We start from the raw sequence: 17,114 nt of genomic DNA on the forward strand, positions 1-17,114 counted from the left end.
CAGGGGAAGATCTCAAGGAGGAATGTGCAGCAGAGATGAATCATTATGAACTGACCACAAACCCCATTCGGCATCCCCCTGCACTGCTCAAGGGGAGGAGGTAGAAGACTTGGGAGTGAAGTTGAGCCTTGGAAGAAGGGAGGGATGAGGGGAAGGTATTACAGAATCACAGAATCATAAGGTTGGAAAAGACCTGTAAGGTCATCAAGTCCAACCATCAACCCAACACCGCCATGCCCACTAAACCATGTCCCAAAATGCCACGTCCACACGTTCCTTGAACACCTCCAGTGAGGGTGACTCCACCACCTCCTTGGTTCCAGTGTCTCACCACTCTCTCAGTAACGGAATTTTTCCTAATATCCAGCCTAAACGTCCTCTGGAGCAACTTGAGGCCATTTCCTCTTGTCCTGTTGCTAGTCATTTGGGAGAAGAGACCAACACCCACCTCACCACAACCCCCTTTCAGGTAATTGTAGAGAGCAATGAGGTCTCCCCTCAGCCTCCTCTTCTCCAGACTGAAACAACCCCAGCTCCCTCAGCCGCTCCTCATCAGACTTGTGCTCCAGATCCTTCATCAGCTTCGTCGCCCTTCTCTGGACATGCTCCAGCACCTCAATGTCTTTCTCATAATGGGGAGCCCAAAACTGATTTGAGTACAGAAAACTGTATTCGAGGTGCGGTCTCACCAGCGCCGAGTACAGGGGCACAATCCCCTCCCTACTCCTGCTGGCCACACTGTTTTTGATACAGGCCAGGATGCCATTGGCCTTCTTGGCCACCTGGGCACACTGCTGGCTCATATTCAGCCGGCTGTCGACCAACACCGCCAGGTCCTTTTCTGCTGGGCAGCTTTCCAGCCACTCTTTCCCCAGCCTGTAGCATTGCATGGGGTATTTTTAGTTTTGTTCTTATTTCTCATTATCCTGCTCTGTTTAATTGGCAATAAATTAAAATAATTTCCGTAAGTCGAGTCTGTTTTACCTGTGACAGTAATTGCTGAGTGATCTTCCTGTCCTTATCTTGACCCATGAGCTTTTTTTTGAATTTTCTCTCCCTGTCCTGTTGAGAAGGGGCAGTGATAGAGTGGCTTGGTGGGCACCTGGTGGTCAGTCAAGGTCAAACCCACCGCATTGCCTTAGAGTTCCCTGAAATCCCATTCTTAACCTTCCACCTTTCCACCTATCTCCAGCCACTTCATTGGTTGAGCCAAGCTAGACCCTGCTTGCCCTAGGAACCCATACAGCTGCTGAGAGGCAGAGGTGTGATCTTCTCCAGGGTGTGATCCAGCCTGCCCAGGACTGCTCTCCCGCAGCTGCACAAGGAATGCAAGATGACTGTGCTCCCACTTCAGGTGATTCATGTAATTGCCCAGAGTCAGTGAAGTGAAACTGAACCTCAGTGCTTTCATTTGCACCCCTGGAACTTTCACAGGACGCAATATTAGGTGCACATCTGGCACAGTCCCACAAAAGGCACCAGCTGCTCCAGCCCCTTCAAAGACAGAGAAGAGAGTCCCATGACTGTCATCAACCTTATGATTTAAGTTGCAGGCACAGGCAGGATAGCACTATGCATTTTATTCCACCCATCTATTTTATGCAGTTCTTCCATTAGCTGCACTCTTAAAAGGTGAGTGGGCAACCCCTGCCCTGCCACAAACACACACTTCCTGGTCACTTATCTGCGTGCCACTACGGTATTTACTAGCACATTCACCTACTGTATCTCAAATGAAATACAATGCCCAGCATCACCAGAAGGGAAGCATAGCACATCCGAGTATCACTATTCATCTACTAGACCAAAAACTGCAGTGCTTGGTTTGTCTGGTGTTTCTGCTACCAACACAATGAACACGCTGCATTAACATACTATCACTAAAAACATAAGGCATCTGATATAATGGGAATGTAACTCATAATCCTAAAACCTGTCCAAGTCTTAATATAATTAAGTAAGTCATTAGATCTGTCTCTGTCTTTCTCTCTCTTTCAGGAGGTACTAAGATGCATACCCACCACTGTGAATATGTTAAGTAAAGAAAAAAAAAAATATTTTCAAAGCCAAAAAGGAGCCATTCAATGCTGCAAAAGAGAGAATAAATTGCTGATTTAATTTTTTTTTTTTTTTACAAATGGCTGGGACTGTTATAATGTGTTTGATTTTTTTTTTTTTTTTAGAGGTAATCTTAGATGTGGAGTGAATGAAGTGAAGTCTGTTATCAATCCATAACATCTGCTGCAGTGTCAAGTGATGAAATGGGTGACTCCAGAGCCCAAGACAGCTGGGATGGCTTTCTTAATGCAGTAGGGTATTGTGCAAACAAACAGGCACTGATACCGTCTATGGTTGTCACAATTATTCAAGCTGGTGATACATCTTCCTGTATTAGCTGCTTGAGAAGCCCTATTTCTTTTAAAAGTAAACTACTGTATAACAATCACCCATTCTGGTCTCTAACTCAGTTGAGTGCAAACATAATAAAACATTGGAAATAAAAATAAATTAAAATTTGCCACCAGAGCAATAAAGCATAAAATAAGTATATACGAGCTTGGAAAAAAAATCTACTCACAGTTTATAGAGCTAAGAAATAATGTATACCTTTGTAGTTGAATCTATACTGGCAAGATTATTCTGCATCCCTGTAATGCCTCCCAGTTAGTGGGAAATCTAGTACATTGTTCAGAGAAGTTAAAGATTGAGAGTTAGAAAAGAGAAAAAACAAATACGGATCATTGAGAACATCCCTTTGCCATTGTGGGGTAATTACTGAGATCTCTTAGGGGACTTTAGAATAAGGGCAATATTAAAATGTTTCAAATACAAGGAAAGAAAATGAATTTAGATTTAGGGTCCTACATATAAAAAATCATCAGCCTTAAGTCAACAAAGCATTTTCTTCTTACAGAGTATATAGGAAAAAAGATGCATAAAATTGCAAGAAAGAAATGTTGTTAGCAAAGAGTAAGACTCAGAACAGGTTTTCATGAAAATCTGAAACTTATAATTTGGATTTGAATTACATCATTTATGGAAAGAATTTAATTCAACAGTCATTTTCAGTCTCTAAAACCAAGCAACGCATGAGAGAGAAATGTATAAATTTAAAGATGATGATGATGATGATGATTATTATTATTATTTTCCAAAATGAAATGTTTCAACCTTCAAGCAAATAAGACCAACATTTTCTTTTGGAAACTGAGCTAAAGATGTGATATTTTAAAGGACAAGGTCATCAGGGCTGAAAATAAAATTTTTCATTTGCACTTAATGTTTTCAACAACCTAAATATAATATAAATATTATAAATATATATATATAAAATATATATATTATATTTAGGTTGAGCCACAACATGTTTTCTTTATTTAGCTCAGTTATAGAATGAATAATAATTAAAAAAAAATAATCGAATGTTCACTGAGTACCAAGTGTGAGCTCAAGCTCAAAATTTTTTTGCAGACCAACCTTTATCTGCCTTCCTTCCTTCTTTCTCAGAAGAAAAAAAAAAAAAAACTAAAAAAAAAATCTGACCGCTATGAACATGGCATTTAACTCCCTCTTGTACATGTGGGAGAGAGGGCACGCAGACCTGTGGAACTGGTTTCAACCTCACCACTGCTGCTGAGGCTGGGGTGCGGAATGTAAGTTGCAAAACTAAGGGCTAAAAGGTAAGTAAAAGATGAAACTAGTGTGCTTGCTCAGATGCTCTGCCTGGTATATTTGCCACTGCCTCTCTATTGGTCTGAATCAGACCTACACAGATCTTTCTGATTGATGCCCCCATCCTATCTGCCAGCATCTCAGAAAGATATGCGTTCTAAGAAAGAGGGGTTGTTTTTTCTTCTCGTTTTGAGGTTGAAGATTCTCCCTTCTCTTTCCCAAGATAAGAATAAATTACTAAAATGCTAATTTTCAGGTCTCATGTGTTCCTGACTTAATAAAAGTACCTTATTTGCCTAGATGTGTAGTATTGGTTATTGCTTACCAGGAGGCTGGAAGAACCCAAAGGAAGATGAATCGATTGTGTTAGTTTAATTTGGTATGATCTGATTCTGTTAGATCTTCTCATCTGATTTCATTTTTCGAAATAATGAGTGGAGAGGGCAATTTTCCAACCTATGACCTTTCAACAAACCTTAAACTGCTCCTGAAACACCAAGGTCATTACACATACCTACTGTGTGGCAGTTGTTGGAAAAATTCATCGAAGGGCTAGACTGTCTGCCAGGAGTCAGGCTGGGTGGCCCCAAAATTACTGGTCTTCTGTTCCCCCCGCCTGGGATACTAGACTTACAGGTTTGGCAGTGAGACTTGTAGGGACTGTACAAAGCAAATGTTAAGGATCATATTCAGGTCTGTTAACACAGTTTCCCCAAACCAGTTAAACATCCCTGAGTGAGTTTCAGACTGCAAACTACTTCCTAGGCAGTGGAAAAATTTCCATTTTTCTTAAGCAGCAATATTACTCTATTGCTAAAGCCATGCATTAGCAAAAAAGCAGTGAAGGAAGAAGCACAGAACATGCTGGGTCAGGGAGATGAAGGCATGGCTCCATGCTGGAGTAACTACAGAGAAGTGCAACTCTTGCAGCTCATCTGTGAAAGAGAAGAAAGTTCTCCTCCAGCAATGCAGAAACACGAAGGAGCTAGGAAACATCTCCAAGGAGGTGAAGGATGGCTGTCCCAGATGCCAGTGAAATGGAGAAGTACCAGCCTTGCCAGCATCAGGAGAACCTGAGGATCTTCTCATGCAGTAAAGACTTATTCCACACTGAAGGAATAGCCTTTGTGTGGAGGCCTGCAGATAAAAAGAATTAATACCTTTTTATTTCTCTTGTGTTCCTAAAGAAATGAACTTCAGGTGATAGTATATCTGTCTCTCTTTCCGTCCCTCATCTTCTTTTCCTTTCAAATACTTTCAATCTTAAAAAAGTGTCAGCCAAATGTGATAGGGAGTAATTTCAAGTGTGGTGAAATGCTCAAGGTTTCATTGAAACTGGCAGTGTGGCAGGAGAGGCCCCATACGAGGGACCTCAATTAGGGAAAAGAAAGATGAAAAATTCAACAGCTGCAGCATGCAAAACTATAAAAATCCATTGATAATACTGTTTCTGAAACCTTTTATCTGCTAGAGAGACTGCGAACTGAAACTGAGAGTGTTGCAGGTAACTTCCATTATTCATTTCATTCATTCCAACCCCTTGAAAAAAGACTGAAAGCCTTAAAACCAGAGCCATAACCTGTCTCTTCTGAGTATGTTTCCTGCTTCATTTTCAAAGCTTGGCTCTCTTTATGTAAAAACAACAGCAGAGGTTATTCAGCCAGAGATGGAAATACATGGTTTTGCAGTACTTGTCCGTTTCTTCGGTTGACTTGCCACATGGACCCTTGTAAGCATGTCCTCACAGCACAGCTGCTCCCACCTTGAGAAGGTGTGCCATGGATCTTGCCTGTTCATGGCGCAAGAGACTGAAGAAACAGAGTATCGGCTTGCTCGTTCTAGCTTCCTTCTCTAGTTTAGCTGCCTTAAAAACTAAATTAAAAGTGTCCTCAAAGGCCTTTTCAAAAAATACAGAGAAGCTGCAGACACCCTGGAGAATTTCTCTGGATGGAAAACACTACTGAGAATCACGATGGTCTTTCAGTAATTTAGGCTAGGGACAAAACTCGTATCAATGCTGGAAGTACTCTTCAGGTTCTTAATTTCCCCACAGATGTTCTCCAGCAAAACACACAGTTTCACTGCTCACATTTTCCTAACTATTACACAGAGAAATGTTGATCTGTATTTTCCAAGGCTGTGTGTAGGTTAATTCATACTGACCATGAGAAAAAGAAAAGCATTATTATTAGCAAGCTTTTATTGTGCTTTCATCATTCACTGCTGTGGAGACTGAATCAGATTGAGCAGATGATCAGGTAATTACTGAAATGGCTGAATAAATTTCAAGCTCATCTGTTGTGAAACCTGTATACAGAGGGCTGGACTATCTTGTATTCTGCCTTCCTTTTGTACAAATGGAAGTGAAACACAGCATAGGATGGAACCAGGACAGTGAGAAACAGACCAAGATATTATAGCATGGTCTTAAACTTACTCCTGTGTAAGCCCCCTTGCCCAGTTGCCTACTGACCCCTCTCCCATTGACCCAGACATTTGTCATCTGTTTCTAGGTTCTGATTTCCCTTTGTCTCTCTTTAAGAAGCAGTTTGGGGATTTTTTTGGTTCCCCCCCAGGAACTGAAATATATTTCTAGTGCTTTGTCATTTCAAAAAGATTTTGAAAAGGATATAAAAATCTTGCAAGTAATTTGTCTCTGTAATGCAGGCTAATTGATATTGGCACAGGGTGAAGGGGACAGAAATTGAAAACATGAATGATACTGATACTTTACCAGTAACCAAGTGCACATGCACAGAACCTTTATATTTATTATTATGCAGGTATGTGCATATACTCAGCAGTACCAAATTAAAATAAAACTGGGTTAATATTATACAGACTGAAGAAATCTGATATCTTTTTGGTGGACAATGTAGACTTCGTAGGAGGATTGATATATCAACTAAAGTCCTGTTTGGGTTCTCTAGCAGAGCTGAAACTAACTTTGAAATGGTACCTTGCATGCATTATGTATTTCAGTTTTCATTTTCCTGTCTGTTAAATGGGCATGTTTGCAGGACTGGGTAATTTTTTATTTTTATTTTTTTCCACAGGAAATATGTTTCACACAAACTGAAACTCCTACATTAATTTTGTGAATTTGTATGGATTTGTTTTGTCCAAACTCCCACCTCCAAAAATACCCCTAAAAGCACCAAAATGTGTATCTTAGAACTTGCAGTGTTTTTGTTTTGAAATTTACTTGAATTTCATCCATCCTAAAGTAAAGAGGTTTGTTTGGGTTTTTTTTAAGTTTGGCTTTTTGGAAAAAGTCAGTCATTGTCATGACTTCAGAAAACTGTTTCACCTCAGACATTCAAAGGGTTCCCAATGTCAATAGGAGACCTGTGCTAATATCTCTGTTCTTTCAGTGGGCCTTCTAAGGTTCTGGCATTTTATCTAAGCTTCTGAGATTTCAGCTAAAACCATTTTACCACAACCCTCATATTTGTGGCAGAATCACTGACATGTTCTCTACCTCTCTGCCTTCCAGAGCATGTACCAGGATGGATTTTGAGAACGTGACAATCAGATTAGATTCCCCACAGAGCAGGGCAACATGGTTCTCATTTTCACTTAAGATAGTGTGGGAAGGAGCAACGACCTGGCACTTTCTGATTAAAATTATTCTTCTTTCTCAGGCACCTTTTTGGCTGTGTGTGTACAGTTCCAGTGAGTGCAAAAATGTTCCACAGGTGTAACTGGGAAGTAGGATTTGTCTCAGGGTGGGTATACTTGCAAAAACAAATAATGCTTTCAGTTTGCGTTGGGACGCACTTGTTTATTGTAGCAGAGTTACTTCCAAAGCTATTTGTTCAATTTATCCACTTAGAGCCTTTGGATGCACTGATGCAGCTCATGCCGCTTTTGAAAGACAAGAGCTTTCCTTCTTACTCTGTACATGCACCTGACCCTTCCTCCACGGCTCCCCCCCAGAGCTGAACATCACTTGTGGGCTGGCAGTATAATTATACCGGCTTGATATTAATGGCCGATGTTTTGGATTCACATGCCTCCACGCTGCCTCTATCATCCTCCAATACAAGTGATTCATGGTGACAATTTCAGATGTGTTACTAAATGCTCTTATTTAGGCAAAATACCAATTCAAGCAAGAATAGCGGATGCATTGTTAGGTGCTGAAATAAGGGCTTCTTTCTTGCCAAAGGATGTATAATTTGCACAGCAGATGAGAGTTTCTGAATTTGAGCTCTTTCTCAACAAAGGGTAAATCTGGTGAGAGATGAAGCTTTCCTTTTGGAGTGCAGAGAAAGAGAAACTATTTGTAAATTCAGATTAAATTTTGTGAGTGGCTTTGGCTGAAAAGAAAATAAAAGTAAAAAGAAAGAGTTTGAATGTGCACAGTATATGCTTTCACATTTTCTAAATTAATTCTTTCTTTTAAAAAATGTTAACTTGTTTTATATGAGTATTAAAAAAGGAAATTTCCTGACATTTCATTTCAAAGCACTGTATTTTGCCTAAAAACTGACATATACAGAAAGTAGAAAAAATGTAGATTTAAATCACCTAGTAGCAAAGTGGACTATTTCATTTAATATCAAATATAGCATTATGGGTCTACCTGAAATTACTTTTTTACTATTATTTTCGAAAATGAAGACCCAACACTGAGCATCCTATGTCAGTTTGACTTTACCATTTCTCCCCAGTTCTATTCTGGCCATCAACATGTAAAAGCTATTATAGACCCAGCTTTACTTTGGGTTTCCTATATAGCCTCCCTTTGAGAGACAGAAAATCCTGTTTGTCCTCTCCAAGTAGGAATCCAGTGCTGCCATCACAAATGCCAGGTTTTACTGACATATGTGTCATTAGGAAGCAAGAAGAATGTACTGCTACTTTATTTGCTCCAATATTACTTGACACTCCCAGTACAGGACAATTGTCTATTTATACTGGGTTGCCTCTTAAAGAGATGGGTTCTATTATGTTTGTCCTGTATGGGCATGAATATGGTGTTGCCACAAAACCAGATCTAAACCCCTGTTCCTAATGTTTGCATGTTGAGAGGAATAAGATCAAATCCAACCATTCTCTCCCTTTTTGCAATATTCTTTCTCCTGCTCTGAGACCTGCTCCTACCATTCTCAAACCAGCTGGCGGAAAAAGCAATTCATAAATAGAAATACTTGCCCCTACTTTATAGCAGGTGTCCACTGATGTGCTATGACATTTCAGCTGATCACGAGAGGGAGATATCATTGTCTAACTGTGTCTAATTGTAAAGCAGCCTTCCTGAACAGTAAATCACCTTAATAAGAATTCAGATGGGCAGAATATAGCTCCCCACAGTGAGAGTAGAATAAAAAAGCAAATCCAGAAATACAATATTCCCACCAGAAATATAATACTCAGTGGTCACCGGTAACCAGCATTTCTCCATTCCTCCACACCACTCTTCCTTTTTGTTCTTACTTCTAGAGCCTCACACTAAAACACTGAACAAAAACTGTAATAAATAAGACCTGATTCAGGAACCATCCCCTGTGCATTTCCAGTCTAGCCAACAAAATTACAACAAAGATAGATTTGGCTGGTGGCAATGATCAAATGTCTCTAAGAACTCATCTTGCACAGCACAGAATAACTTATTGCAGTTATAAGCTTAGCTGCCTTAGTATCCAGCACCCCTGGAAATTATCTCCTTCTGTTTTATCAGACTAGCAAGCTACCAATGAAGATGAATTCTTGTTCAGGGTAGCATCCTGGATTGAAAAAGAATGTAGTCAGAAAGCGTGACATTTGTCTTCCAATCAGAAAACCAATAAGCACACAACCAGGGGAGGCAGGAAGGGAAGAAAGAAACGTAAACATTACTTTAAGAGATCTTCTAATGTGCAATATTTATATACAAATAGCAACTAGTGTTACATGCAGTACTCTCAGGTTTGTGAAATATATCAAAGTACAGCAAATTGGAATGAGTCCTGAGTTTCCATTTACTTTATCTAACCAGACATATCAATTCTTTTTACTCCAGGCTGATAAAGTAGAACTGCAGCAGACAAATGAGCTAGCGGAGCTGACATAATGTGTTGTCACAAAGAAATGCTGGATTAAAAAAAACCAACTGTGACTTTGATCGCCTCTGAGGCTCCTACTTTACTCAACCCAAATTAGTTGTTTACTCATTCTTTAGGGAACGTTCAATATTACTGGGAGGTGAGCAAAGAGAAAAGGAGCCCGCTTGTGAAGGGAATTTTCTTCCATTTTCTCTTTGGCTTTTAAGTGGCAAAATGGAAGGTGTGGGGGCTTGATGCTGGTCCTCCGTGTCATTAATAACAAAAAGTCACTGACTTCAACAGGAATAGGATCGACTGCTTAAGTTTACAGTCTTTATTCCTTGAATTCAATGATGCCTTGCATGATGCCCAGTTTAAGTAACGTAATAAAAGGTCTGATTTGAATTATAAAATAGAAGTGCCAGATGAGCACTAGAAGACGACAGCTCTGGGCTTCGCTGCCAGTGGTAAGGAGGGAGTATCTTTGACCACTGCCAGCATGAAAATGGGAATATAGAATTATGATCCAATTATACCAATTATCATTGTATCTGACCTTCTCAGAAATTTTTGTGTGTTTATTCCTACAATTTATTTTCTGAAAATGTCATTAGACCCATTTTACTTACAGGGAGCTGAGCCCCAAAGGGTCACAGTGGAAACCTGGGGCAGGGGCATAAATTACAACTAACTTTAGAATAGCTGCACAAAATGAATGGCTGAATCATCTTTTTTCTCTCCTTAAGTACTATATGCCACATATACAGGTAGTGAAAACTGATATAGTTCTACTGAGATTAGGACTTTAGAGACAGGAGGTATCATTCATTTGTCAGGTCCCCCACGAGTCAGATATAAAATAGGTTCCTAAAAGGAGCTAGCAGGTGAATGAGAAATGTAAGACAAAGAATTATGAACCATGTTTTGATTTTCTTTTTTTAAGTGTAACGCAGTTAAAATCAACAGAGGTCCTGCTCAAGGAAAGGTTATTGAATTTGGCAGAAGTCATTTAAATCAAAGTCATCTGCAGTCTCTGCTGTGGAATGGCAGTATATCTGAGTACTCTGCTATAAACTATATCAACTGTCTTAACAGTAGATGCAGAAAGCTTTATGAGAAGTTCTGCTCTGCACTTTCAGGTATTGGTTCTCATGTATTTACAGCCATACTTCAGATTTCCTTTCTTCATCTTGCAGCTTTACTGGACCTTCAGAAGAAGCTGCTGTTGAGAAGCAAACTCTGCAGATTGTAAACCAGAGAGTGGTATGTTCCTTAAGCATATTGGTAAACAACAGTGAGATAAATTTTAAAGGAGAGAGAGGTTCCCGTGTTTATATGTAGCTCATCAGTGTTTATCTAGGTGCTTCTCCAGGCTGTTATTAATTTCAAGGAATTGCTTAGAGGAATTTAGGGCTCTTGGCTCACTGAATACAACGAACAAATAACAGAAAACACATGACGTTTTGCACAAGCTCTGGTCCTCCAGGACAATACTGTAAGATTCCCTGTCTTTTCACTCAATGACTTCAACTGTCCCTTTTTTGGATTAAAACAACCAGAAATCCCAGCTTTGTACTTGGTTTGGGATTGGTTTCACCTGTTGTTAGCAATCTAAAACCAGGTAAGCTAGAAATTCCTTTAGAGTCACCGGGGAAAAACGATGGTTGAGCCCCCACTAATATATAGTACTGTAGATATGTAGCAAAGGTGGAATGGCCTGAGATACCTCCCAGAGGTACCATCTATGTTGATTGCTGAAGGAGCTGGTTTAGGAAAAAAAATCACATTGGTAAAGCCCTACATTTTCTCAAAGCAAGAGAAGGGTTTTTTTGTTTGGCAGCTGACATTCAGTCATGCAGAGCTTTAACATGAGTCGGGGACCTTCACCAGAAGCAGGGGCTTGAAGAAATAGGCCAAATACCATCAAATGCCTGATAAAATCTCAAGTTGGTGAATCTGCTAGCTGCATATCAAATTACCAATTGCCAGCTGCCCAATGGCAGTGAAGGGCTGCCAAATAATCCCTGTATTGAAATAAAAGGTTCAAACCACCTCAAGAACAAACAGATCGTCCAAAGAAGCCTTGTGCACAGATAACTTGCAAACAAAACAGAGCCTGTGTCCTCCAGTGGATTAATTGCTACAAGTACTTGCCGTGTTCTCATCACATCTTTGATTCTGTAGCCTTAAGGAAAAGAAAGCTTTCATTGCCTGCAGCGATGTCTGCGATGGTCTGTTTGTTGGTGTAAAGAGTGAAGGATTATTCCCGGAGATCGCAGAACCCTCTTAATGTTAGCTGGCTAATAAATGTACAACGTGCTTCTTGGTCTGAGAAATCCAGATATGATATTAAATAATGGAGTTCAATAAGGAACCAATGAACCTTTGTCTTCAAAAATTGCAATTTTGATTGTATCATTGCAGAAGTACAGGTATGTTTAGATATAGATAGTCAGGACTATTGATTGTGCAGTCACACCAGGCTAAAAGGCAGGTGGTTACAGTATTGTTGGATCTGCAATATTTTGGTGTGAAAAGTCTCACTGGAAGTAACTGGACAATGAAAGTAACACAATACTGCAGCTTGGTTTGGATAACTGAGTACCCAACCGATAGAGAACCATGAACTCTAGTAAAGTTGGTGCTTCCACTCATGAAAACTCACTGAAGCAAAGGGAAAATGAATCAAGGCAAAATCTGTTCTTCCATGAAAAAAAAAATGAAGTCAACATGTCTACTTGGATTGCACATGTGGATTCTGAACATGTTTATTACGTTGAGCACCAGCTACTCTGCTCATTTTCACTGATTTTGGTTAAACCACGTATTTATGAATATTGCAAACTATGATGACAAAGACTGAATTTGTTCCCCTAATTTTTCCATTATTGTATTCTAAAGTGAACTCTGACATCCTGTGGCCACAAAGAAAATGACCATTATTTAGCTACTGGCATTTAAAGAAATGCTGTCGGAGTTAACAGTATGAGTAGCTCTTGCCCAAATATATATATTTTTGATATTTTAAAATAGCTAGTATACTAACAGGAACTTAATGTTTGCTCTTGGATAGGAATCTCAGAAACTTTCCAAACAGCATTTTCATTTTTCACAGTTCATAGGTTCCCATTTCTGTATGGCATCTGCCTCATATCTTTTGTCATATCAGAGAAAGCAAGAGGATAAAATGCTGGTTTTCCAGGGTTAATCTTTTGAGTTTTCTCTATAGCAGCAGAGACAATAGCTTCATTTCTCCAATTAATGCAAACTATTTAAATAGTCAAATGCTTTCAGTTGCATGTTTAACCACCTCTCTTATTTTTGATTAACTGAATTGCTCTTAAGATACTGTGAATAATCGTTACCAGCAAACTTACCGTGATGCAAACTGTAGGAAACACTGACATCTTGTGGAAAAAAAAATTGCGTTTTTTTCAATGGATGTTGCTGTCAAGTACTGAGGACAGACAGCTTTAGTCAAGAATTCAGTAAAGCTACAGAAACCAGAAAGTATATAATTTCATATATACATAAAATTACCTATAAGTACCTCATATGCTAACTGTAGAGTGAATACACATATACACATGTATACATATGCATGTGTACACACATACACACACAGAGGAAAAACAGTGCTTCTAGTATTTATTTCTCTGTGTTTTTCTTTTTTAGCACTTTGTACTGCAACTTGTGACTATGATTCTGTTAACTTTATGAGATACAGTGAATAGTCTCTGTGATTCCCAATAGGGCTAACTGAGAATTTCTGCTTTTTTTCCCTTTTTTTTCTGCCAAACAGAAAGATATGACATACCCTTTCTGCTCGGAAAGTATATAAAAAAGCATAACCTTGAGTAAAACTATGCAACTGAAGGAGCTGGTCTGCTGAATAGATAGGGTATAAAAATGCACTAAATATTAAAAAGTCACACTAAAAATGTGGTTCACAGCCTGGTCAATATTTGTCACCATACCTGGTATTTCAGTCATGAAATACATAAACTCGTGCAGGCAGCAATGCACTGATGGCAAAGCAGATGCGGTGCCTGCCCCTGGGTGGCATGGAGCAGTAGTGGCACCTACTGGCCCCAGCCATCTCTCAACAGCTAAAAATTATTATTAAACCTCCACCAGGCCATATTAAATCCACACCCCCACCCCTGCTAGTAAATGTATGATGATGAAAAACCTTCACCTGTCTGCTCTTGGTGCCTGCGGAAGCCTATTGCAGGTACAACCTGGTGATGCAGAGGATAAGGCCATCTGAGAATGTTTTAGCTATATTTCAAGAGCTCTGGAAGTGAGCCCTATCATTAGACCCAGCCAAGCAATCCCAGCCTCAGAGTTTTACAGGCTATGCATTGCATGGAAAGGAGGGATGTCCCCTTCAAAAGGGATGGCAAAACGGAGGGTTAGCTTTTCTTATGTATGATCTGACAGGAAAGTACAGATGTATCCAAAAATATCAATATCCAGAACTATCCAAACCTCTTTTGTCCCAGGAAAAAGCCTTGGTCTCCAAGTCAGTCTTTCTGTTCTCTGAAGTTTGTTTCTTGAGGTGTAAGAACAAAAATTGCAGCTAAAAGCTGTGTATCAGGTTCTCTCTCATGGAATGGTCTTGGCAGGTGCAACACTCAAACGTGCAAACCATGTTGGTTTATAAGGTTTAATTATTTGTCTCCATGTAATCTTGGAAAGGGAAACTCACAGTCTACTAAATTTTTAAGGCAGTGAGAGATTGAGAGGTCTGGAGTGAAGACAAACAAAAGGGAAGGGCTGTCAAATGTAATGGCAAAAAGACAAAGTGTTTCAGGGTTATAGCCCTGAGATTTATCCCCTTTTTCTTCTTTGCTCTTTTGTGAGGCAGCATCACTGCTGTGACTGATGTTCAAAATTTACTTTTTTTGAAACCATAGTTTTTCACTGAAGGTTACAAAGAATTATGGCAAAATGGACTTAAGTATTGGATTCACAAGGTCCATCAAGCACCTGCTCTTCAGATAAGGAGAGCAGTCCACAACCCAGTGAATTTCAGATAATGCCTAAGAAATAGACTCCTATCTTAATTTACGTGACTGTTCATCTTCTTGAGGCCTCCCCAGGACATCGTCTGTGTCAGAGCTGGTAATACAGCCGTGTAGTGAGACGCTCAGAAAGAACTTGGGCCAAAATTGCCTCTTGTCTCCATTTGCTGAATTTTGGAGTAATTTTAGGGCCAGCAGAGAAGCAACGCTGCTCATTTTCCTCTGGGCTGAACCTGAGGTGTAACTGGGATATGGGAAGTCAGGTGTGTATTTCTGGGGCATAAGCAGGCTGTAAAGCTGCTAGCTGTCCTGCTGCTTCTTCTGAGGTAGGACCATCAGGCAGGAAAAAACACAAATGAGAAACGATCCTTAAAAAGGTGCCTGTGCGTGAAAGAGTTTTCTTTACAAAGTTTCTAGAAAGAAACTGTTTCCTACAAAGTCCTACAAAGTCTCACTCAGTTCAGTTCACCCAGTATCTTAGATATCTATTTTATGATGTGGGCTAACATACTGATTTAATTCTTTTGGCTGGAAAATAGCCTAGGTATTTAGTTTTCATGTAAATATTTACATTGGAGATGTCTACATTTGGTGAAATGAATCTCAGTTTAGGTGTCTGGTTAATGCTAGTCATTTAGGTCTTGATTCAGCCAGGAGCCATTTGATACCAGCTGTCTCTTCTTCTGGGAGGACCCAGTTCCCTGGTTAGTTCAGGGGTTGTGTCCTCCAGCAGTGTGCGACTTTCACAGACGCCTTGCAGTGTCCCCAGCGACATTAGCTGTTTAAGCTTAGTTAGTTGAATGGAGCCCTTAAATAACCTCCACAGTCAACAAAGAGATACTTTCAGAGGACAGTTCAGAAATTTAGCAGATAGGATGACTCAGTCTGGCACATATCATCTAACTCTGTTGTTACTCAGGTTTACAGAGTGAGAGTTTGAGGGACTGAGTCCCATGTCAATTAATAATGGGAAAGTTTGGATGGAAGGCAGATTTTTTTGTTTGCTAAATATTAAAGAAAAACAAATGACTGAGCATAATGACAGTAATACTGAGTCAGACCAAAGATCCTCCTAGCCAACTATCCTGTCTCCAACAGTGGCCAAAGGTAGATAGCCACTCCTTACACAGAGGGGTTGAACTGAGCTGTTTATAACACCCACATAGTACCACACCTTCTATTATGAGTGTATCTAGGAAGGCGGATCATAAAGAGAGTATAAAAGGTGGGTACGTGTGTCGTGATATTTTCCCAGACTACTCTCCCAGGCTCCAGTACTCTGTGGTTCTGACACTTCTTGAGCTACAGGATATGATTTCATGCTTAAGAAAACCAAAGAAACCCCCCAAACTCTAAAAAATTGGATTTCTTCTTCCTTTAAATTGTCCAGTTGGTATTTGAACTCATGGAAGAAATACAACCAACCAACCAAAAACACCCCGACAGAATTTCATCAGCATTTGTTCATTCAGGGTAGAATTGGGTAAATACTAAAAAACATTTCTGGCAAACTTTCATTCCAATTTCAAGCAGGTGCTTTGTGGTTTCCATTCCTCTTTGCACTGTTGCTCATGAAGAGAAATAATTGGAGAATATTATGGGAAACAGCTGCATTCACATGCAAAGAAGGGTATTTGCTCATGAACCCAGGTATTCATTATCACTGTATGGTAAGCATTCTCCCTAGCCCACCAAAGCATTTCAGCATGTGTTTAGTTTACATCAAAGGGATCGTTTCTGTTTTAAAGCAAAACATGAATATATTTTGCTGGATAATGTTGCTTGTGCAACATATCGCTTTGTACCAGGAATATTCTTCAACTGTTCCACTAACCTTAGTGGGCCAGTCACCCAAAGAAAAGCAGAAGACAGATGAGCAACAGATAGTAACCCACTGCAGTCTTAACTGCAGGGAACAGCTTGTGAATCAACATAGCTGCTAGTTATGACTTCTGCTAATTCAAAGAAAAAGGGAAGAGTGACATCATAAAGCAGAAATCCCCTGAACTCAGAAAATCCCCTGCTGCTTTCCTGCACAGACAACACACCAGTCTTCAGTGTGATTTACATTCCTCCAATATTAGATGCCTAAAACTTGGTTGTATAAATCTTTGTTAGTCACCTAGGTGGTTTGTACTGTTGTAAATCAGCATCTTCCACAGAGGAAACAGTGGGTTGTTTGAGAAAAACAGGACAATAAATCAAACACCTTTCCTAGAAGTATTTAATAAGACAACGCCTAACACTCCATCGGAAACTGTGCCTACAATAAAATACATAATCTTACCTGCCTATTCAGAAAGCCTAAGCAGGACATATTAGCAAGTGCGGGACTTTTTGCCTTGTTTGGTCTAATTGCACATTATTTGGTGCTCCCCCTTATGAA

The sequence above is a fragment of the Gavia stellata genome, chromosome 4 (genome assembly GCF_030936135.1).
Source record: "Gavia stellata isolate bGavSte3 chromosome 4, bGavSte3.hap2, whole genome shotgun sequence".
Lineage (NCBI taxonomy): Eukaryota > Metazoa > Chordata > Aves > Gaviiformes > Gaviidae > Gavia > Gavia stellata.